A 23,795-nucleotide genomic window follows, 5' to 3' on the forward strand; every position below is an offset into this window, starting at 1 on the left:
TGTGTTTTGTCATCTTGAAATTGAATGACTGTCTAAGAATAAACCGGGAGTTATATCTGTGTTAATAATATGATGTGAGACAGCTTCAATCTGAAGCATTAAGAAAATATGGCATGTGATTTTTTTTTCTTTAAAAATAGGAAGACAAAGCTAGGGCTTTAATACAGCTATTGAAACATCCGTTTGTTACAATTTTTATATGTATATGATAGATTTTTTAAGTAAGACAAGAAAGTAGATGAATGGCTTGATTCCTTTTTTTATTTAAATAGTTCAAAAATAGATGAACTGAAAAATTATTTGTAATTAATTGCCATATTGGCTGAAATGTGGTTCAGTTTTCAATTTCTGTGAACAACTTACTCTACCCATATAATTACTGAGTCTATATGCGTGCAAGTCAGTGATACCATGCTTGATTTCTTTTTCTTTCCTCTATATAAAACACGTAGCATCTTCCAGATAGGTTGTAGTGAAACGCAATTATGGGATGGGTTAACAAAATAACCTAACTTTGAGTTATACTAAAACTGGCATCATAGGTCTGTATTCTCTCATATGCTAAAGAAGTCCTGCACCTGGCTGCTATTTGAATTATTACTTCTTTTTAACATTTGATTAGAATTGTTATCCATTCACAAGTGTTTTGAAGTACAGCTGGACTCATCACTACCATATGATAGGCATGTTGAGCAGGCATCGTCTACAGTTGGTATGAGGCTTAATGTTCTTTATTGATCTAGACGTTGCCTAAGTGAACATAATAGGAAACAAGTTGTCCAACTGTTCCTCCTTCCTATTATTGATTACAGAGATGTAATTCTTAGTACAGTGACAACTGTTGTTTACCATCTGGGTATGCAGTATAATAAGCTTTGCAGGTCTATTCTGTCATCATGTGATTATAGTACAGACCGTCATGATTTATATAATCTTAAATTCTCACATTGTTGAAGACCTATGTGGAGGAATTTCTGTTGTATCATATTTTGATGCAATTGTATGCAAGGCAATGGACCAGCTTATCTTCTTTATTGTTTTAATCTGTCTTTTAAACTGCTTTCTGGAATCTCACCAATTAGGGATTGATGCATAAATAAACATTTGTTTTCTCAGTCTAGCAATTAGGAAAAAATTATCAGTCATTTTTGGAATATCAGCATGATATCCCCATATTTCTGACTCAGACGTATGAAGTAAATGTTCAGTTAAAGGTTAGCAAAAAAGACCACTGAGCACTTTGCACGTAGGATTGGACTGTTTGTATTGTATATGTGGGTTTATTTTCTGACCCTAATAAAGCTATCCTAATATACATTTCTAATAAAAAATATTTTATATGGACAACATTCTGCCATACAAACACTAGGCAAAGGAACAGAGCCAGAGCTTTAGTAAACAAGAGAATTTATCTGAAGCATAATTCTTCTGTAAACCATGTGTTCACTGAATGCATTAGGAAACAGAGGTCATAAATGCTAATGAAGGATTATGTGTTCCTACAAAGTTTTTTTACTGGTAGCTACCTTGCATTTGTGATGAGGTTGGTCCTTCTTTGTACCCCCATGTCTGCCTGTCATCTCTTTTTCACAGAATTCTGTAGGGCACTTGTCAGTAACATGGCCTTGCATACTGGTAGTGAAAGATGGAGGACAAACCAAGGAGTTACAGATTTCTAATTTCAGATGTATTAATGCAATAGAGCATTTATAAACTCTCAGTAACACCTGTTTTTCCATAATGAGTCCATGCTGTATTTCTTTATTTGCTCTTTGTCTACAGAACAAACATATATTTAGCAAATTGCTACTGTGGACATTATGCTGAATCTTGGAAGTAACATAATTAAAGAATACTACTTACATAAAATAGAAGTGTTGTTTGTTTGTTTGTTTTTAAGTTAGTTGGAAATTTGTTTCTGAATGAATGCATACCTTGATGGGAAATAAATACGGTAGTTTATGGTTTTCCCTAGTAGCGGAGGAGCAAAAAAATGAATGGAAGCATAAAAGAAGATGAAGTCCCAGATGGGAAAAGGATGGGATATTTTGAAAGGATTTTTTCATAGCAACATGATTTTTGAAGAGAACAATATTTAGTCTTGCAAATGAGGTGGAGCTCAAGAATTTATCAGTCAGGATTGTGCAATAGTCCAGGTGATTATTGAAGTTGAAGAGCACTTGTAAATAGAGAGCTATATGAGGGCGGGTAGAGATTCAAAGAGAACTTGGAAACCTGTATTAACACAGTTAGATATCAGAAAAAAGCTATTATTCTGAGGGAATGTTGCATGAGATAGGGGAAGTGCATTCCTCAGCTGGATCTGTGGAAAGTAAAACATGCAGCAGAGGTGACTGAGGCAAATGACCATATTGAGGAGAAATGAATAGCAAAGGATTTCTGTTGGAGCAGTAGTAATAGCTTAAGTTTTACTAGCTATACTTATGTTTCTGTACTGGCAGGAAAAAAAAAAAAAAAGACAACACCTCTCCAGAATTCTAGATATGTTGTGTGCATCAAAAACAAAGGAAGTTAGTGTGGAGGAGAAAAAGAAAAAAGAAGAAAATATTTATTTATTTATTTTTAGTGAAATATCAGCTACCTGACTAGCATGGTTTAAAACTTCGTAGCGTATGTTCTCATGAAATGCTTCTTTCTTTCTGCTGTTAATGAATGCTGTTTGGAAAGGTATTAAGAGTGTGATGTAGTCGATGTATTTGCTCTTCTTCAGACCTGAAAGGCAAAGAATTCCCAAATTCTCAAAATGATACATAATCAGCCTTTCTCTAAAATAAATAAGTAGTAATAAAAAATGATGCTTAGTTCCATGTCTTTGGTTATTGAGGCATTGAGACTATGATGGTGTTTATCTTAAGGTGCATGACACTCTGCAGCCAGTAAGTCTGGTCACTATTTGAAACTCAGAAAAACACATTGTACTAGATCTGAAGATGAACAGATGGCCAGGGTATGCCACCAACCTTCTGTTGTCTTAGTTTAAGTTACACACCTTACCTCTGCACTATCTTATTTTGCACCATCTTCAATTTCCAAAAAGGCTGTGGCTTCATGTATAACGTGATAGAGACTAATATGGAATTTGGGTTTACAAGTACAGATGACTAGATGTGTGGAAAAGCTTTCATAGTTACCTGGTTAATGGTAATGAAGGAGATCAAGACTTAGCAATGGCACACTGGAGGCCAACACTGAGAACAGAAATGGTAGGCAAATATCTCAGTCACAGGATTATCTGTTGCCTTATTTAACTTTTCATAGTTCTTTCGTTCAATATCATGGTTTTTTGTGTTTTTTTTCCTTATCTAAACAGTTTATCTGAAGTGTTTCATACAACTAGTTCTTAGTGCTGTACTGAATAATGCTAAATGTTTATTTCTCACAGTTCAGTATGCTAACTGCCGCTTCCCTGTCCATCATTTACTCTCATGTCCTCTCAGTTTCTGCTCTACAAAGACATATTTTAGCAACATCTCACAGCAGACATTATCTTGTTTCACATACAAGGACCTAAGAGAGAGTACAGATTCTTCTGGTTTTCTCCAGCAGTCCTGATCTCAGGTTACAGCTAACATTAAAAGGTTATTAATTATATTACATTAAAGGATGGCCTATGAATATCAATTTTTTTTGCATTAAAAATTATGATAAACAATAGCACACAAAATATTTTCACAAGACAAAAAGGCAGCAGCAAAAACTAAAGAGGAACAATCTGTAAAATAGATTCTAGGAGTCTCTACTGTTTGATTCTTTTCATTGTCATTTAGTTGTGTGCAATTTCTAAACTTTGAGTGTTACTTCAATGAGCAATTAAAAATGCTAATTAAGAATTAGAGATGTAGAATAGAGACCTTAAAATTGTCATTTCAATACTCATTTCATCTTCCAGTTAGAAGTCTTTTGGTTTTATTTTGTTAATCGTAAGCACTGATGAATAGGAATTAAGTATCCCAATTGGATGTGGAAAGTTTTCAAACTGACCTCTAAAACTATTCATAAAAAACAGATATTTTCTTTTCCAGATTTGGTAGTTTACACTCAACCTACTCTACCTTGAATCAACTTACATTTTGGTAAGAAATCTTACCAAAAAAAACCACCAGACAAATCAGAAAATTTTGTTTTTTAAAAAAATCTCAAATCTACACTGCATTGTGTAGAGACTGAGGGCAAGAGAGAAGTGGTACGCTTAAAGTCAGGGTAAATCAATGATGAGGTGAGGACCTTGAGGAGAGAGCAAGTTGTCCTCAAAGACAGAAAAGTAATGCAGTATCTTACAAAGAACAGGGTGGCCTGATCACTTTGTGTTACTGTGTCTCTTGATTGATTTCCAGGGTTAAATATTTTAAGATTTTTACCAAAAAAAATCCATGTGTATGTGCCTCACTTTGCTATCAGAGCAAATGCGGAAATGCTAGGCTTTTATTACTTCTTGAAGTTTAGCTACATTCTTTGCAAAACAGGGTTCTGTGGTTCTGTCTTTAAAGACTCCACAAAGCATTTTGTAGAACCTTTTTGAAAGAGAAAATACAAACCAATTTTTATGCAGCTATTTAATTGAATGACAATGAATGACCTAAATAATTTAAAGTGTTTAAGAATGTCTGATATGACATTCAAATAAATATATAGAAAGACTATTACCTTAAATGTATTCTCTACAGACTTTTACACAAACCTGTATATGTATTCTGTCTCATTTTGTCATAATTTGGGGGTTTTCTATAACATTTATGTTCTCTTTTCATAAAGATCATGTAGAAATATGTCTTCAAAGATTTTTTTTTTTTTAATTTGGTAAAAGATTGAAAAAAAATCTAAGCCATCATTTCCAGAAATTACTTAAGTACTTTTATCCATAGTGGCCCACTTGCCTACTTGATATACAATATCTTCCTTATGGGGATACCTTTCTTTCACAGCTGCCAGGAGTCGCCTCCAGAGGCTGAGAACCTGTGTCCCTCTCCCAATTACTTTGTCAATGACCCTTTCTCTAGAGAGGGATCCAAGCTGTTTGGCTTCATTGCCTTCTAATTGTTGGCTATTGGCCCCAGTGTCCCAGCATCGAAGCAGCCAGGTGAGGATGTGTTCACCTGGGTGTCGACCATAATCCTTTCGTATTTCTCGCAACTCACTCAGGGATAGGGATCGAGTGGTTTCTGATTCCTTTATGATTTCCATCTCTTCTTCCTGCTGTTTTTGTGATGGCTCTGCTTTAGAGGTGTCTGCCTTCTCCTCCCTCCTGCTTAGGAGAGGCTTCTTCCCTTACCAAACAAGCTGACTTCCGTTTCCATTGTTTTGACTTGACTATGGGGGTGACTGATACCATAGTTGGTTGATCCTCTGGGTCAGTCACAGCATGTGTTATCTGGTCATCAGATTCAGAGACTTCCTCCCTCTCTTCAAGGTGCTGGATGGTGGTAAACAGTGTTTGATAGGAGTAAGCCAGGACCCAGCACAATGCTGCAAGCTGCCGTTCTCCGGCATTATCAGGGTCAGGGCATACGACTCTCAAACATTCTATCAGGTTTTTAGGATTTTGCACTTGTTCAGGGGTGAAGTTCAAAACTATTGGAGGAGACACCCGTGACAGGTACCTGCCGATATCCTCCCACACACCTTGCCACCTGCCACAAGACTGTTTCAGGACAGATTACTTACTGTCTGTAAGTTTATGAACCTTCCTAACTTTCTAATTAATTTCTCATTGTAGTGCAAAATGCAGCTAGTAACAAGGCTTTCTTGTTTCTTCCTCCATCTTGTGATTTTAGATCACTGTAGAGTCTGTTTTATTGTGTTAGGGCATTCAGAGGTTCTTTTAAATACTGCAGAATTGTAGTTTATATGAACGTACAGAGGAAATCCAAGCAGAGACTGTTGCTTGGATGTATCATAAAGAGTATGTCCTGCTTGCAAAGGATTAAGACTATACATTGGAGGAAAAAAAAGAAAAAGAAAAGAAAAAAAATAAAAAGAAATCCCCTGTGGAAAGAATCTTTGTGATAATTGCAATCATTCATAGTTAATTAACATAGCATTCAAACAATAATCTAATTATTTTATTTCATTGATTGGAATGAAATTACCCTCCCGGTCCCCCCCCACCCCCACTCCCCCTCCTCCCCCCCCAAAAAAAAGAAGTCCAAGCATTGATGTACCTTTTTTTTTAATAAAAATAATAACAACAACAACAACAAAAATCTGTGAGACTGATTTACTGTCTCTTCCCCAAAAAGTAAGTAATCTCCTCATGCCTGTTATTATCTTCTGATTAACTATGCAGTGCCACCTGGTGTGCAGATGGGAAGAATATTACACATCAAGAGCTCTGTTCACACCCACCCACACAGATATAAACCTACGTGGCAAAAAGTGAACAGATGTTCATTTTACTTGTGCTATAGGAAAAAATTGTGCTTCGTACTCCTGATTCATAAACTAAATTTGGAGGACATGAAATCTGCATATGGGGCCCGTAGGCCCATGGCCAACACAAACATTTATGGAAGAAATATGTCATATTCAAAATTGTTCTCATTTCAGGTTCTGAACAGATTTTTGTTTGTTTGTTTCTCTGATTTTGTTTTACCTTATATTTCTGAGTCTTCTTTTTCTCATCATTTTTTTTTCAGTTATCACCTCCAAAGGGAAAAGTTTAAAGGCAGAGTTATTTGAAACTATATCCAGGATTTATTTGTTGATTGGTTGTATTTCAAAATTGTTTTTTGTTTCATGGCATGTAAGATGACCCCTAAAATTATGCTTTTAGGCCTCTTTGCAAAGACCTGTTTGAATCAGCAGTAATGTAGCAAGTCATGTAAAATATAATGCATCTTGGTTAAAGATGGAACTGCAGTACAAAGCATTGCACAGCCTTAGTGTTCTAGGATCTTCAGTTCTATTATTAGAGGGTTATTTGCTGTTATTTTTTATTATTTTATAATGTCACCAGTATTTTGACACTTCACGGGTGATGCTGTTTTTACTGCAAAAAAGCCAAACCACGAAGACCAGATAAAACACAATAAGCAGAAGAAAAAATATATGTTGGAGGCTGTGCAGGAAAGAATGATGTAGTTAGAAACATAATCAGCTAGATACTCAAAATGACTGTGTGTGTAGCTTAGTATCTGGGTTGTTTTTATTGTCACTTGTAGACAACTATTGTCATTGTCCCAGAATCTTGCAACAACAGCACTTTTCACTCAGCATTTAAATGGTGAGAAAGTGGCTTTACAGGCCTCAGTATGCTTATGCAGTAAAAGATAATAAAGGCTGCATAACTGGGGAGGACACTTGGAATTATGTTTCGTTGTGACTAAAAGAAATATTCAAATCTATTTAGTTTCAAAAAGCTTTGAGACTTTGGTTATGCACATGAGAATGAAGTCATGAAGATGAGTTCCAAAGTCAAAGAGAGTACTTTGAACAATTTGAAGAATAACAGTGACAAAGATAGCAATGGTGGGATTTGGACAAAGCCAATTCCAAATATTTCACTATTACCACACAGTAAAGAGAATAAATTCTATCTATCTATCTATCTATATATTAAAAAATAGTTTTCTTTTTTTTCTTTTTTCTTTTTTTTTTTTTTTTTAAATAAAGATCATGAGAAGGCTAGTGGAGCAATTTAGTGCAGAACAGAATCAAAACTGCACGTTGAACTACAACGGCATGAAACAAAGTCCTGAGGAAGAAGGTTCACAAAGGTCTGTGCAGTCAAGTATAGGACATCTTTATAGTCCATCTCTTGCAGAGCCTTAACTTGTGTCTCACAGCTTGGGGAATGAATGCACCCCTCCCTAATGCCACATTTCCTAGTGTTTTTTCATGTCTCATGGGAAGAGCATTATAAGCAAATTGCACCATAAATCAATTCTGATGCAAAGAGTGTTAGTCCTCAATATTCATGTTATTCTCATCTAATGCATCTCTTTAATCTAAAAATATTATTAAAAATGTAAAAGGAATATAGTTATATTAGAAAAGGAAATCTGTGAAGGGAACCTGTTCTTACATGCTTATAGCAGATGTTTGAACTTGCTTCTATTCCCAGTGCAGCATCTTTCCTGGAGACCAGTGATGTACATACATCCAAGAATTTTTATGCTTGAGGCATCCTTTCCTACTATTGGCATTTGTAGTAATCTGTTCTTCCATTTCTGTGCTCTTTACTGCTGCTCTGGTTATTGGTGGAACGTTCCTAATACACATCGGAAGCAGTAGGCAGTTGAAAGCTTTTAGGGCTCAGATGAATAAAACAGCTTATTTATTATTAATAATCGTAGGAAACTTTCAAAAAAAACCAAAAAACTAGTAATCTGCCCTTGGGCATCCTTAATTTATTCACTTGCAAATTACACAGATTTTCATGCTCTTATTTACTTATCTTTCCTACCAAAAAACTACTTAGCATAACAATCTCTGCTGCACATGTTTTACAAAACTCTCTCCTGTCTCCTTCTAAGATGTTGGACCGTTTCCCTGAAGAAATGCTCATCTAAATATAATGACAAAATCAATTTGGTACCTATTGTTTTGAGTAGTTAATTTTTTTAATATATGAGAAGATTAATTACTCTAAGATTATGTAGTGTTTCGGGGGGAATTTAGTCAAGCAGCTATTTTAAAGCATTTTGATGTCTGAGAAATACCTAAGAAAAGAAAATATTGAACAAAACAGTGATGTTAAAGACTGCAGGTTTGTATACTTGATGTTTTGCGAAATTTAGTCAAGCAGCTATTTTAAAGCATTTTGATGTTTGAGAAATATGTAAGAAAAGAAAATATTGAAGAAAATAGTGATGTTAGATACTGCAGTTTTGCATTCTTGATGTTACACCTTTTGGTGCTCTACGCATAAAAAAGAGTTTTGCTCGCATGCTTGTTATTTCCAAAAGTTCATTCCACACGAGCCACACAATTACTTCTATTGTTTAGATATAGAAGTATTAGTTATGCTGCCATCTTTTTGCTTCTACATGCTTAGTACCAGACAAAGAATTACAACCGATCAGACAAGGAATTAACAGCCAAAATAAAGTCCAGATATCAGTTGGTACATAACCCTTTAGTTCAGTTGAATTCTCTTTCTTTGTAGGGAGTGTGTGTATCGTCCAATACAAATGGAATCATTTAATGCAATCAGACACTTTTTGAAAAGGTTTTCTACTTTGTACCATATGAGGACTGATACAATAGAATATTTAAAAAATGGGTTTAGAAATTCTTTACTTTCCATCACTTTGCTTAGGCTAGTTAAATCATGGGCTTGTTGCATTTATTTTAAGATTGTACAGAAGTAGGTTGTATATAAAAATCTCACTTGTTTAGTGCCAATTATTGGTGAGAAAATGACAAGCACTTTTAGATGTTAATGAATAAAGTTTTAAGCAGTCTTCCTGTACACAATAATGCCTCAAATAAAATCTTTCTGAATTCACATTCCCTTCACTGCCCACTCAACAAGCGATCTATCTGCTTGTTGGATTGCATTGACAAGCTACGACAAAATCTGAATTTGTGAGGTGGATTTGTAGTGTTTGTTGATGGACTTTTAGAGTTTGCTGTGGGAAACGTTCTTCCTCTGCCACTTCTCTGCTTCAGGCAAGTGGTCCCTAGGAATCCACTGCTGGGCCAGGCAGGGCACACCGCTTCTATCTGACCTGGTTATTGCCTTATGCTTCTCACTCATCTGCTTCTCGTGCCATCCTTGCTTGGTAGTCAGCTCTTTGTTGACACAGGACCAGATTGGTATAATTAAGGGCAGCTATCTTGTTTCAGGGAAGTCTCCTGACACCTGGGTGTTCCTGAAGATGGTTCTGGTCCTTCATATAACTTGGGGAATGCTCTAGTGATCCTTTTTGTCTGGGTGGGATTCATAGTTCAGGGCCTCCTGTAACCTGCTGGCCTTCCTTGCTGTCAGTTTGTGCCAGAGGGAATCCATCAATCCTTCCAGCTCAACACATTAATTGAAAAGCTTTCCTATTCCATTAGTATTTTCTTATCCAATGATGTTTCAGTGTTGCTACCATGAAATACCTCCTATCACTGCAGGAAAGGATGTCTATTGCCTTCCAGCATTGTGTGTCAGTGATCTCTTTAGTTTTAACATGATGGTAGTTTTTAATGGCAGCCAGTATCTGGAAAAACAAAACAAAACAAAACAAAAAAACATTTTGAATGTTCACTGTAGTAAGTAATTTTAAGTGAAGCTATGTAAATATTTTTGTTGCAGTCTTTTGAATTTTGAGTGGATAGAGATTGTCCAAGGTTTTTAACCACTTGTCATGGTCTTGATACTTGAAAAGTGATCTTTACTATTGTAATCTATACTTTTCAGAGATGCTAGTCATGTAATTGTTTTCACTGTGAAATTAAAAGACACTGTGTTAATGTATATGTTAATAATGAATATTAATATTATGTATATAACTAGAGTAGTGCCTATAAGTATTATAATAAGTATATAATAAGTGTTACCTGGCAAGTATTTTACGAGAAAAAAATTTAATGTATGCAAATATTCCTCTGGGTTTGTGTAGCACAGTGGGGTATTCTGTAGGCTTGAGACCAAATTTGACCTTCCTTGTGCGTGAGTCATATATATATTCCTCTGTGTACATATTGTAGTATCAAGCCCTACTCAAAATTTGGCTCTTCCTTGGAATAAGAGTGACGTCATAAGGTGTGGAGTTTGTGCAGTAATTAAGATTCACTGTTTGTACTGTTACTGCTTTCAGTGTATTAATGTTAAATTTGCTGTAAATTGTACTTATAAAACAATGTTTACAAGATTAGAAGACAGAAATAAGCATCGTAAGTACTCAGAGTGTTCAGATAATGGTAATACAAATTACATGTTTATCTAACAAAGGAAAATATTTTCCAAACATTGTCCTTGACAGTGTTTTCATTCACAGGAAATCCTTTGGCTATTGTTCATTCATTTGTGCTAAAAATATAGCAAGCTGAACATGAACCATTAGAGAATGTGAAAATGCATTTCAACAGTTAGTATGATGGCTCAACATTCCCTCTAATGATCTTTGGTGATTATTTTCATAGGAAGAAAAAAAAATAATGAGAACTTAGAGAGCAACAGGTTTCAGTCAATTCATCTTTAATGTTAATACTGCAATTATGCTGAAATTACCAGTTACTTAGAATGTAGGAACTTTCGGTGCATTACAACATTTCTAAGAATTGTCAAAGCTTTGCATTTGTTACTGTTTAATTGATGTAATGGAAAACAGTATAACTCATTGCAAATTTCTTAAGGTTTTCTTGTTAGGAATAATTCATTGTTGTTTTGTAACTAATGATAAGAGATGGTTGTTTACTTGAGCATGATGTGTATTTTTAAATAATTCTAACCATTTAGTAGATAGTAAAATTTAAGAACCTGGTTGTTGTTTAAGTTTAAATGACATCATTAACCATTATCAAAGACAATTTCTCAATAGTACAGTATTCCTAGCTTTTTCTCAAATTACTGAATTTTTTGAATGAGAACAGAGCATATCTTTTAAAAGAAACAGTTCTGATTTTATAGTTCTATATTGTTTATCAGTTAGACATTGTAAATCATTACAATTTATTATTTCAATTTACAATTGACTTAGGCATGATTACTTTTGTGTTTGCTGTGACACACAGGCTTGATTCCCCTACTATGGCCTAATAAATTATTATTATTTTTCTTTTTGTAGAAGAAAAATAATAGCTAAATTTTTAATCTGGGAAAAGATTTCTTAACCTTTAGGTAGCTTGGTAAGGATTGCTTTAAAAACAAAGGAAACGAAGCGTTTGCATAGTTGGACAACCAAAGGACAGCTGTTTACATTTTCACTTTGCTTGCAGCTCCTTAGTTTGGTGTTCTGCAGCTGTGCTGTAGAATAAACTCTTGCTGGCTAAGGAGAAAGGAAGAGTCCAAAATGTGAAGCACTTTGATGCCTGTTCTGAGTAATGTTTTAGGCAGTTATGGTGATTTCACCCTCCCCCAGGTGTGGTGGCCATCCCTCAAGTGCTCCATGCATGGCTCAGGACAGCCTCTTCCAGTGCAGGCGTCCCCATCCCAGTGGCTGCCTCTGCAGCTTCAGCACAGGAGCTCACGGCATTGTGTGCTATGCCGGGGTTAGTGTGGGGAGCTTGAGTTCATGACTACTACAGAACCAGAAGTTTATGGGACTTTAAGTTGCCTGTTCATCTCCTTATATCCAGAGTTTGAGTTCTTGCCTGCTGGTTGTAGGAAGGAGTTTGCAGGGCTTGCACAGTGACCGTTTTGCACAGGAAGCAGGAGGTATTCAGTTGTAGTGTCTGTACTAATCACTGGGATAAAGTTCCTGCCTGTTTTGTTGCTCTTGTAGCTACTTGATAATAACGCTTGGAGTTAATTTGCATTTAAAAAAACTGATTTCCTTCCTCCAGTACGTAGAATCTAAAGAAATCACCCCTGATTGTTACCAGCCTTGCCTTCTTTGTGCACAGCTTTTTCTGGAAAGCCCAATAAAATTAAGTAAAGGAAATTTTGAAATCTTAGCACTTTTTAAATCACAGGGACATGGGAGTCTTAATACACCCACTACACTGGCAAGTTGGTTCCTTATTTTTCAAATGCAAATATGGGGCTTTGCATGTGCTGAATGTGCCCTTTATTGTATTGAAGCATAGAAAATACACATTGTAGCTCAGTCACTTCTGTAGACCTGCCATGCTTGCAAGAATGGAATGTGTTTAATCAGCCTTGCAGAGTGAATAATCATAGATACAAGTGTGGCATTCAGTGTTCATTCAGAAAGCTATAGAATATGCAAACAAAATGTTTAGTTAAGGTAGAATTGAGTGAATTGCAGCTGTGGAAGCCAGTAGTAGTTGGCTTTAACTGGAAGCCACCTTCATTGCCTTTAATTTTTCACTTGGTTAATAACAAAAATATATCATGCACCCCAGTGGATCACTGGAGGCAAGTAGTGTGGTCTGGTGCTCTGCTGAGCATGAGACACAGGCTATAGCTGTTGGCCTTAAGTTTCCTTGTCAGCTGTGGGACTCCTGGCTGTGTCTGTTCTTCATTCTTCTCTGCTGTCAAATGGGAATGGTGAGACTTAACACTGAAAGTGCGATAAAAGTGCTCGGCACCGTAAAAGCACTGTGGAGAAGCTTGACTATATTCTTGCCATCTAAACATTCAAACCATACCTTGGAGCTACAGAAATCTTTATTCTTAGCTACCTCCAATGTAGTGCTGCTCCCCCAAATTGCATTTCTCTTCCAGCGTCTTGAAAAGGATGCGAAACAACCAAAATACCAAATTAGTTAATGTAAACTTTATTTGATAAAGGGAGCAATTGGCACAAATCTGGCAATTTGTGAATAATCACAAGAAAGTCGATTTTTTTTTTTACCGGATAACTTCTTACTCGCTTTGCACAATTTTCATAGTTTTCCCTCACAGCACTATGCTGTTAAAGATGTATTGTCTAACTTGCTGTTTTCTGAAATGAAATTTTAATAATTTATCAAAAATGAAGCATATCTTGCATAGTGCCTAATATAGATTTATTTCAAAGTTTCAAATATGAAAAGATCTAGACCAGAAATAGTTTGCTTACATGGTAACATTTTACTTACATGTTGGAAAAGAGCACTGAAGTCAATATGATTGCGTTTATATCACCAATTTGCAAAGCAGCTTGACTTTGTTTCCTCCAGTTCTCAAAGAACAATATGCTACCTCTTGTATAAAACTCTTTCTAAAATTCCTTTTAGTAAAATCTACTGTGCAATAGGGGTTCCATATTTCTAATAAGCATACAGTAGTATAAGGGTCAGGGACTAACCGCAGAATAAAAGTCAAAACTTGAAATGAGGTGCCTTTCCAGTTTAGCAGTGGGCAGTGATAGATACTGATAATGTTTGATTAATGAGCAGCAGCCTTGCAGTGGGTGAAAACATCTGTAAGAAATGATTTATTATTTCAAAGGTATTGGAAGCTTACCATATCTTGTAGATTTAACTGTGTGTGCCTGAATAAAATAAATGAGATGCAACATGTGAAAAATGAAAACACATTAGTTGTAAGGGATGTGTCACAAGCAGGGTATTTTTGTTCAAGTACACTTTGTCATGGGGATTTTTAATGTTGCTCTGAATACAAATCATTTAACCGGTTCATAAAATCAACCTAGTTGGAATTCTTACATCTATCATCCAAGACAGAAATGAGGGTTAAACTTAATATGCTGAAACTTCCCTTAAATGTTTGCATTTTGCATCATATACAGCTGTTGAAACTGCACAAATAAACAGAAAGGATTCTCTCTTAGAAATACAATAGAAATGAAAAACTGTATTGATGGAATTTTAACACTGAAATCAGGAAAATGGATTTAATTAATTTGTAATGTCATTAGAAGAAAATATCATTAAAAGGAAATATCATTAATGTTTTCTAAATTTGCTATAAATACAGTTCTAAGAACAAGGGTGTAATTCTCTTCTCCCTACATTAAGTTGCACGTCTGGAACTGAACAATGACTTGTAGATGGAGATTTTACTTTGCCACAATTTGAGGTTGTCTTGCAGATGCTTGCTTTCTAAAGTGACGTTGCTGTTTCTGTGGTATGTTTCTGTGTCTGTCGATCTGGTGCCAGGTTCCCTGGTTCTGTCCAGACCTTCTACGGAGTTTAGGTCACACAGAGCTAATTAATGACAGTGCAGACTCACCTCCATGAAACTGCAACATGTGTTCAGACAAGCTGGAGTGCCCTTAGTCCCATGTTGCAGAAAACTGCCTTTCCTCCAGTTTGGGAAATAAGTAAGGTGAGCCAGAGGAAGATACAGTCTGCTTTCCCATTTTCTCATCTTCTGTGAGATCAGTGACTATGGAGCAATTTTTTTTTCCAATGGGGAATATTTGGAAATATGCTATTGGTCTGTTCTATGCTATTCCATAAACCTACACCTAATATTTGTGTTAATCTTACCCACTTCCTTACTTTTCTGTTCAGTCAAATTCAATAAGCATCTAAAGTACTTTTCTTCGGGTTTTGGCACAGTTTAGATGCTTAGGATCATCATTGTTTATCAGAAGTTTTGTTTAAGATCCTGTTAGATTCTATTCATAGCATTTACTTTCTTCAAACAGAGCCTTTTCTACTCTGTTCTTCATCTCGTTTTGATCTTACAGGCTCGTCTATAGTGGGAGTTAGTAGAAAAAAAGCTTCTTTATCTTCAATTCTCTTTTCATAGTATCTCTGAAATAAAAAGAAGAGGAAATTAATCTTGTCCTCAGACCATAAATTCAGCCAGTTCTTTAGGGTCCTTGAGTAATGTCATAGCCTTGAGTTAGAAGGTTCTCTTGTTCATGTAGAGGTTGGCTCATCCTCTCATCAGGCCCTAAAAGTTATTTTTGTAAGATGTACTAGACAGTTAAAGCAATTATGAAAGCAGAGGGCATCTGGTTTACTGTCACTGGTTTTCATGAAAAAGAGCTTCAGCAGTGATAGCAACTCCCTTTCTTTAATGTGGAAGCCACAAACTGACTACGTTGAAGGGGTGACCTTTCAACCTACAAATTGAGTGGAATTAGAGCAGCTTGCCAACTATGAGATCTTGGGTAGTATCCCTGCAGCAGGTGTTGGTCTAGAGAACATATGGAAGAACAGCTGGACATAATGTCTTCTGAACTCTTTCAGGATCCTGACCCATATACATTTATAGGGATATTGAGGGAGGGGGTATGCACAGAAGAAAGAAAGAAACCTAAAGAATTAGGTAATCAAAATTTATAGTAATGCTGTGTGGATGTTCCAGTAATTTAGACTAACAGCCAAGTTGAACCGTCAGAAGCAAACACTGACAGAAGCACTGTATATCTGATAATTTCTGCACTGGAGGGTCTGGATTCAAATTCCTTGGTCAGACAGCGAAGTCTATAATCTATCCAGTATAGAAAAAGACAGACATGCTCCAAAATGATTTTGAAGGTTTCTTATGTAAAGAAGACATGCAGAAATCCAAACACAGTTTTTCACTATCCCTTGTTATCCACAGTGAGGAAGATGATACTGGGAACAAGACCTAGAGGAACTTGCAGCTCAGTCTGTTATGATTCCTAAAGCAGAGCACAAGAGAGCAACAAATGGTAGTTTTGAGGTATCGCCCTTCCTGAACGTTTAACACTGTCTATGCCAAAATATGCACATCCAGAGCTCCGGTTTGGAGCAAAGAAATATTCTTTATAGTCTGGAGGGAAAAGAAAAGAGAAAGATCTCAATAATAATGTTTCGCCCCACTTCTCAAATGGAGCATATTTTTAATACTTGGTCTGTAATAGTAAGAATTGCGACTTTGAAGTAAGAACTTTATATTTTATAACCAGTTTTACACCTCAATCACAATGTCTGTTCATTTTTCATTATTTTATAATATTTTGCATGGGCTAAACTGATTCACGTATATGAGAATGTGTACTTAGGTTTTATTTTAAGGTGCCTCTTGAAGCTTCTACCGCTTTAGATGTATTTTTTATCGATGTTTTTAAAATCTGAAAACAGATTCAGGACTTAGAGCTCAAAGTGTGCATGGAAATGAAGGACTAATTATGAGTATTGTTATTGGAGTCTGGAGTAATTCCCAAAGCAAGTAGCGTTCATAGATGTCGGAATTCCTACTGCCAGCATTTTAGTTGCTGTGTACATCCCAGAGGCATGCAAAAGTCCCATATTCAAGATAAAGTTATTTTGAAAATACATTGATTTGAGGTCCTTTTACTGTCATCAGTTTCTCAACACAGTGAAACTTGGATAATATACTACAATATGCAGGAATTATGAACTAATGCTTCAAGATGAAGTTCATTATGTCATTGTGTGCTTTTGAAATTCTATGCTATTTTTTGCCCATGTTCTTCAGCAGGGATGGAAGTATATCTGTAACAGTATGACTAATTATCTTTACATCCATTTATCACTAAATAAACTTCACACAAGACAGCAAGATTGTTTACTTAAGCAGTATAGTACTGGGAATGGAAGATAGCTCTAGAACACAGGATTACATTGCCAGAATGGCACTATTTATTAAGCTATGATAACGCTAATGTTCCTCTTTGATGTATAGCATGTGCGACTTCAGCTGAACTTGTAGAGAGCCTTAAGGATGTTTCATTGAACATTTAGTATGGCAGCAAGCCAGAATACATTTAGCCTAAACCCAGATGACAGGTTGGTAATGAGGTAGTGATTGATGACCACTGCTTCCATATGAAAACCTGCTTGATATGCTGGGGGGGAAATGCATTGCTAGCTTTTTCATTTCACTCCCTCTGTATTAGTTATTCTTACTGTAGAGGAGTAGCATTGGCTGCTGGTTATTCAATTCTGGTTTCACTTTTAGATGAGAATCGAGTACTCAGCAGAGATTTTAGATGCACAGCCCTATGGCTACTTTTATGTGTAATTCAAATCCAAATTTCAATGGATTTTTATTAGCGAAAATAACTGCAATTATATCACCTATAGAACACCCTATAATATTCTTACCTGCCTTCTGTAATTTTCAAAGTCCTGTTATTCAACTCCTGTGCCATCTAAAAGGCATTGCTTTCCGTTCTAATATAAGATGAAACGGCCTAAAGTTGTATAACATTGCTCAAGCAAACATGCCTGAACAAAAGAATGATGTTTATTTTGCTTAGTCCTCTTGAATGCTTCACTGTAAAGACACATTGCACACTGCACTGCCTATTCAGATGATGAACAAACTGTTGTTCTGCGCACCTAGAAGGATATTTAAGCTTCATCCTTTAGCTGGATTCCAGTCTGATGTCTGAATTATCACTAAGAAAAGTTAAGAGGAGGCACCAGAGAACCATAAGGTTTATATCGTAGCTGTACTCACTCAGGCAGGGTGTGTGTTAGATGTTCCCGAAGCTGCAGGATAACTAATGGGATCACATTAAGGCCTGGTTAGAAATCACCCAGAGATGCAGCAAAGGGCACTAGGGCCACATAAATATCCAGTGTCAAAAGAAGCTCATTGTTAGTGTTTTCCCAGGCAGAAGGATCTCTTGGTCAGGAATGGGTGAGAAAGCTTGTCACCCTAACCAGAGTGATATTACATGCTCTCAGAGCAAAAATATGAGCAAGAAAAATAAGATCAACAGAAGAATCAAGAGCTAGAATGAGAAGGTGATGGGGTCAGGAGCAGTTCCCATGTTCTTCTTCCTGCAAATCCCGAGGAAGTAAGGGAAGTGGTCATGCCCTGTGGGGAGTGGCTAGCTTTTTGGCAAGGAACCAGTGTGCTATTATAAAAGCAGGTGTTCAGATTTGTGGTGTGTTTATGACCATTTGTTGGACCAAATGAGGCAGCCTGTAGCCAAAGGATTTACTGGTGGGCCTTAATGGCAAGACAGGTTCTGACTGGATCAAGTTGCTTGTCTATGAGGCCAACTGAGGTCATTCTGGTACTGCTTAACAGCCAGGTAACAGACAGTTTTAACAACCATTGTACATTTGGGCTATTAACAATCACTTTGTGCAATGCCAGAAGTGCTTCCAGCATGACTCTAAAAAGGGGCGGGCAAGGCAGGAAACAACTGGACTTCCATTGACATATGAGCTGGTGGTGACTACATGTACAAGCAATTTGATTGGTACCATGGTTCATCAGGAAATGGATATAACTTCCTTTTTTTTAGTTGACGCCGGGGGAACACTTTTATCTGCTTGGGAACCTGTCCAGCAGTGCACCGAGTAAGAGCTAAGATAATCAGTAGTGCCTCTTGATGACAAGTCCACTGCTGGTGAAGAGGATCCCAGTAGAATTAAAACAGTCTCTGAAGGAGAAACAAAGGAATGGGATAGTCTCCTGCTGGGTGCAGGGAAAGGAGAAGGTCAGTGCTGGGTTCAGATATGCAGTGCTAAAGTTTAACTCAATATCCACAAACCAAAATGATGAGGACAGGAGTCATGACCCAGTCTATTCAGGTCATTTAGCTCCCACAGAAGCAAAAGTGACATTGTTGTTTCCATATTAAACCACACCTCTTTGGTGCTTTCTTTCTTCACATGGCTTCCACCTTTCATCTCACAACCTTTTTGAGTACCTCTGTTCATTGTATAGTAAGCTCCTGAGGCAACACTGGTCTACTTTTTGTTTGGCAGGTACCCATGTCGCACATGTTTAATACCAAATTAATGCTACATGAATTAATACCTTTTAAGCTAGATATATCCTTCATCCAGTGGAAACCTAGGTTGTATAAATTTCTTTATGTGGTTGTGGCATCTCCAGGGCAGGTCTCCTGAACGCTGCAGAATTTGTCAGCTTATGTTTGATTTAAACGTTGTTTTCTTATAAATATTTTGATTTTGTGTGTCAAGTATTCACAGTTATAAAGTGTGCCTAATTGAGATGACCACACTTTGTTGTTCACCAACCAGTGACAAGATGGAGCCAGGTCCATTGTTTTTTTTCTCTGTTCCTGGAAAGACCTTAATTTTAACAGGTGGCATATAAGGACATAGTCTTTGGGTGGAGATTAAAGGCCATATGGTGTTGTTGCTTATACACTGGAAAGCCTAGTTATTTACTGTAAAATCTGATTCAAAATTCTATACGCAAAGCACAGACTCCTACTTGGTTTGTTTCCATAACAACATACAAAACAACATCAATCACTTATAGTAGATCTCCACACTCCATAATTAGGGATGCAATTTTAAGAAGTGTGGGAGGAGTCGTGTAAAATGTTTTTATGTAAAAACAATGTTAGGCCTTGTTCTCACAAAAGCTTATGCATACACTTCACTTTATACAGTGCAAGTAATTCCGTTGACATTGATGGTTACGTCTACATAGCATTGATACAACATCTGGAGTGGTTGTACTCATGATGTGCTGTGTTCTATTTGAATGACTGCTGTGTGAACAGGGTTTGCTTCATAGTGGGGAGCTTGCCTTCTGTATTGGGAATAAGCTTGGTCTTGAGTCGGGGTGTACCTCAACAGACACTGTCAATACAGCAATTAAGCTTACAGCACATGGACTTCAGTATGAGTGTAAATGTTTGCAGTGGCAGAACCTATGTTATTGCAGAAAAGTGGTAGAAAGATAAAACTGCTCAAAGAACTTGCTTTATGAAAAAGAAAAAAAAATAGTTGTGTATCTTTTTTTTATGTAGAATTTTAAGCCAGTGGGACGCCTGCCAAAAGCATATATGACATTTTTCACTGGTATCAAGTATGTTCATTCCATCTCCACACTTCCTACAGTATAGCAGTCAATGATAGATACCACCATATGCAGCTGTTACAGCATTATAACTTCTTCACTGAGCCAGTTCCACAGTCCCATTAAGCGCCTGTAGTGATCCACAGATTGGGAAAGTTCAAAATCACCACACAAGATATACTGCTCTGCTAGATTTACTACTTTGCTAGTAAAAAGCTTCTTGGTGGCAGTGGTTTTTTTCTTTTGTTTGTTTGTTTTTAATTTTATTTTTAATATATGTTATCTATGTTGCAAAGTACCAACCTGAAATGCTTTCAGATTTACTGGATTTTTTAAGGCAGTTATATAAATAAGGAATAAGAAAGCACATTTGCCAAAGCATCCTTCAGCTAACAAACCCCTGAGCCCCCAGGCAAGTGGTGTTTGAGTCTTGTTAGTTTTGGGCTGCTCCAGAGACAGTGCTGGCGGTGTGAGTCTGGAAGGAAAAGGCTGAAGGGGAAAACCATGAAGAGAGTGAGGGAGAGTTGGAAAACAAGTGTAGATAAAAGGAAAGCAAACAAGAAAACCATATCCACAAGGAAATGGGACTGAGAAAATTAAGGAATTATAAAGGAAGAAAAAAATATATAATAAAATGCATAAGCTAAAAAAATAAGCAAATGGAAGAAATAAAAGCTAAAAGACATGAGCAATATCCATAAAAGTAATAAAACTGGAAATATTAAAATAAAGCAAAAAGCTCACAGTTGCTTTAGCATTTTCAACTATTTTCTTTTTCAACAAATCTCATTTTTTCTTTAAAGAAAAAGAGCAGATGAATGAAGTAGGTGTGTTTTGTTGAATTTGTATCATATCTGTTCTTTTTGAAATATTGTTCATCACATGTATAAAGTAACATATAAAGTTGAAAAAGTATTTTTATAATAAATACCTCTCCTTCAGCTGTAATAAGTTGAAAAATTGGGAAATATATGTATTTTAAGGATCTTTACATAGGTTTTAATTACATTACTTTGTCAGCTTGAAGAATAAGCATATTATTATGCCAGCCACTATATAGTTTATTTCAAAACACAATTAAATCACAGCTAAGGTTGCTAGGTGACAGGTAAGAGAAGATGTATAATTACACATGTCAAAAAAAAAAAAGTCATAGTGAAAACTAGTAATCATGAAGGAAGGTTACCATTGTCTGCTCTGACACCAAATGACCATCTCATTCAAATATACAGTTCATTAAATAGTCACCTCCCACTCTGCTTCTGCTGCTGAGCTCTTAGTACTCTGTGTGGAGTCACTGGAAATAGGAGGACTTTTAATTAGGTGCTAATTTTGATTTGCTCTCTGAAGAACTCTTTGACAGTATATTATTCTTAGGTTTTTAATATTAGCACTCACATGATTCCCAAAGACAGACACTGGGGCTGCCCCTCGATATGTGCGAGTCTTTCTGCCTGTGTCCACTGTGTGTAGATTACTGGCAAATGATCTGTGTTGCGGCATGGCCTGCAGATATGATTCAACTCCTTAAAACAAGGAAGGTTGCAAAAATCAGAATTTTACAATAATTAGTAGTAAGACGTTGAACTAGGAAAATGTGGTTGCTTGCTGAATAAGGCAGGTGACTGAGTGGCAGTGGACATGTAGATGGCTGAGGAGCTGTTGTGAAGTTGTGGGTCAGTGGCAATGCTGTTGGACCTGCAGCAGGCACTGATGTGGTGGTACCAGGATGTTTGATCTGTCCGTCCAGGTGTTCCTCTGCCATCCAGGGAAAGCCCTGCTCCCTGCCCACTCCCACCCAGTTCTCCTAACCCTGGAAGCAGGTGCAACTCTTATGGTGCGGCCAGACAATGGATTTGGTGTCTTGTTCTGCTCCAGCTGGGATGACCAAGATAACCCTTGAACACCTGGTCGCCTAAATCTGCTGACATTAGCTTCCATCTTCCCATTCCTTGGTCCTCTTTTTTTCTGCCCATGGTGTTTGGTATCTCTGATAATCATTAGCTTAGTGATCTTTATCTTTTATGCTTTTATTTACATGGTTTCCTAGGCGTTGTTGGCCTAGCAAGATTGTACTCCCCAGGTGGTGTTCCAGTTACCCAGGAAGTTTGGCTGGTTTTTTTTGTAAAACACCTGCTTAAGCAGCTGCACAATGCGGCCATCCTTCAGACCTTCCTTTCTCCAGTTGTTGGGGACCTCCCCCACCTCTGTGGCCTTTCAAGGATCATAGACAGTGGCCTTTCAAGGACATTGCCCACGTCTCAGCACCTTCATTCCTGCATAGACCGCAGGTGGTCTAGTTGCCTCCAGAACTCCAAATGCAAGGAGGTAACTTCTAAGGCAACATTCAGTCTATCAATGTAGTAGGGAGTAAAACGTCTGCATGCTTCCCTGACTATAGAGATTCTGGTTATAAAAGATTTATTGGTGTAGCATATTTAAATCCTATTGTGTGAATGTCCAAGAGCCGTCACAACCTTGCTTCTAATGTATGGTCCTAAGTAAATCACATAAATTTTTGTCCATCTGTAAAGAACAGGGAAAAATGTTTATCTGTTATCTGGATATTTTGAGGACTGATTGTTAGTGTAGCACCTTGAAAATAGAAAGCGCTACAAGCAGTAAGTGCTATTTGTTACTATTGGTATTGAAATAACTCAGGCAGCGGAGCCTAGACTATAGCTTGCTGTCTGCCTAACTGATTTGCATTTCTACATGCAATGAAAACGAGAAGGTATTGCTGTAATATCACCACCTTCATTTTGTAAATGTTATGCCTTTGCAGTACAGCCAGGAATTCTGCATGCTGAATTTGTTATACATTTAATTGCAAGGCTTCAGAAACTTTAAATATTCTGTTTATTCCTTTCTTCTTCAATGTCACAGTAACGTTGCATTTATGGTATCTTTTGATGTCTCCATTTGTTGGGTGTATCATTCCGTTCATTTTTTTCCAGATTTTTAAGTAATCTTATTTGGACTTATCAATTACTTTTCATCAATTAGTATTCCTCTACTTAGTAAAATCTATGTAATTGGGAATTTTGGTTTCAGCATAGTATTATAAACTGTTTGTGTAAATGATCAAGTGAGTAAGTATGAAAATAGACATGTCCCTGAAACTTCCTCTGTGGTGCCTCAATCGTAATCTCTTTATGTTAGAAAGAATTCATTTAGAAACAGTTTTTGTTTCTTGCCTCTTCAACAGTTTGTTCATTCATATATTATGAAATTTAGTTTAATTTGTTCCTGGGTTATGCGTCTTTGAAAATGGCTTTTTATTTTGTCTTAAATTGATTATAGAGATGACCATGAGCAAAGTGACTGATGTATAAATACTTATCTGCTGAGCATTTGATTGCAGATTTAAGAGATTTTATAATCAATCCCTCCCTTCAAAAATATGAGGGTATGAGCTCTTGGAAATATCTGTACTTACAGCAAGGGAGCTGAATCTGTGCATATGCTTGTTGATATGATTGTCAGTGCAGAGTTATCAAGCTGATAACTTTCAGTGTACATGCTATACCTTTAA

The 23,795-nt window shown here is 36.7% G+C and overlaps 1 protein-coding gene and 1 long non-coding RNA gene across 8 annotated transcripts in view; one reads left to right on the top strand and one right to left on the bottom strand.

Moving 5' to 3' along the window:
* The window catches only part of DPYD (dihydropyrimidine dehydrogenase), a 352,451-nt gene that overhangs the window by 127,106 nt on the left and 201,550 nt on the right, over nt 1-23,795 (top strand). The gene's annotated exons all lie outside the window — the stretch shown is intronic.
* LOC308199397 overlaps nt 3,598-23,795 on the bottom strand; it is a 36,554-nt gene continuing 16,356 nt past the window's right edge. Inside the window, exon 2 of the long non-coding RNA XR_013954606.1 lies at nt 3,598-23,789. This is a non-coding gene — a long non-coding RNA (uncharacterized lncRNA). The remainder of the gene's footprint in view (nt 23,790-23,795) is intronic.

Source organism: Anser brachyrhynchus, assembly GCF_964034855.1.
Source record: "Anser brachyrhynchus genome assembly, chromosome: 8".
Classification (NCBI taxonomy): Eukaryota; Metazoa; Chordata; class Aves; order Anseriformes; family Anatidae; genus Anser; species Anser brachyrhynchus.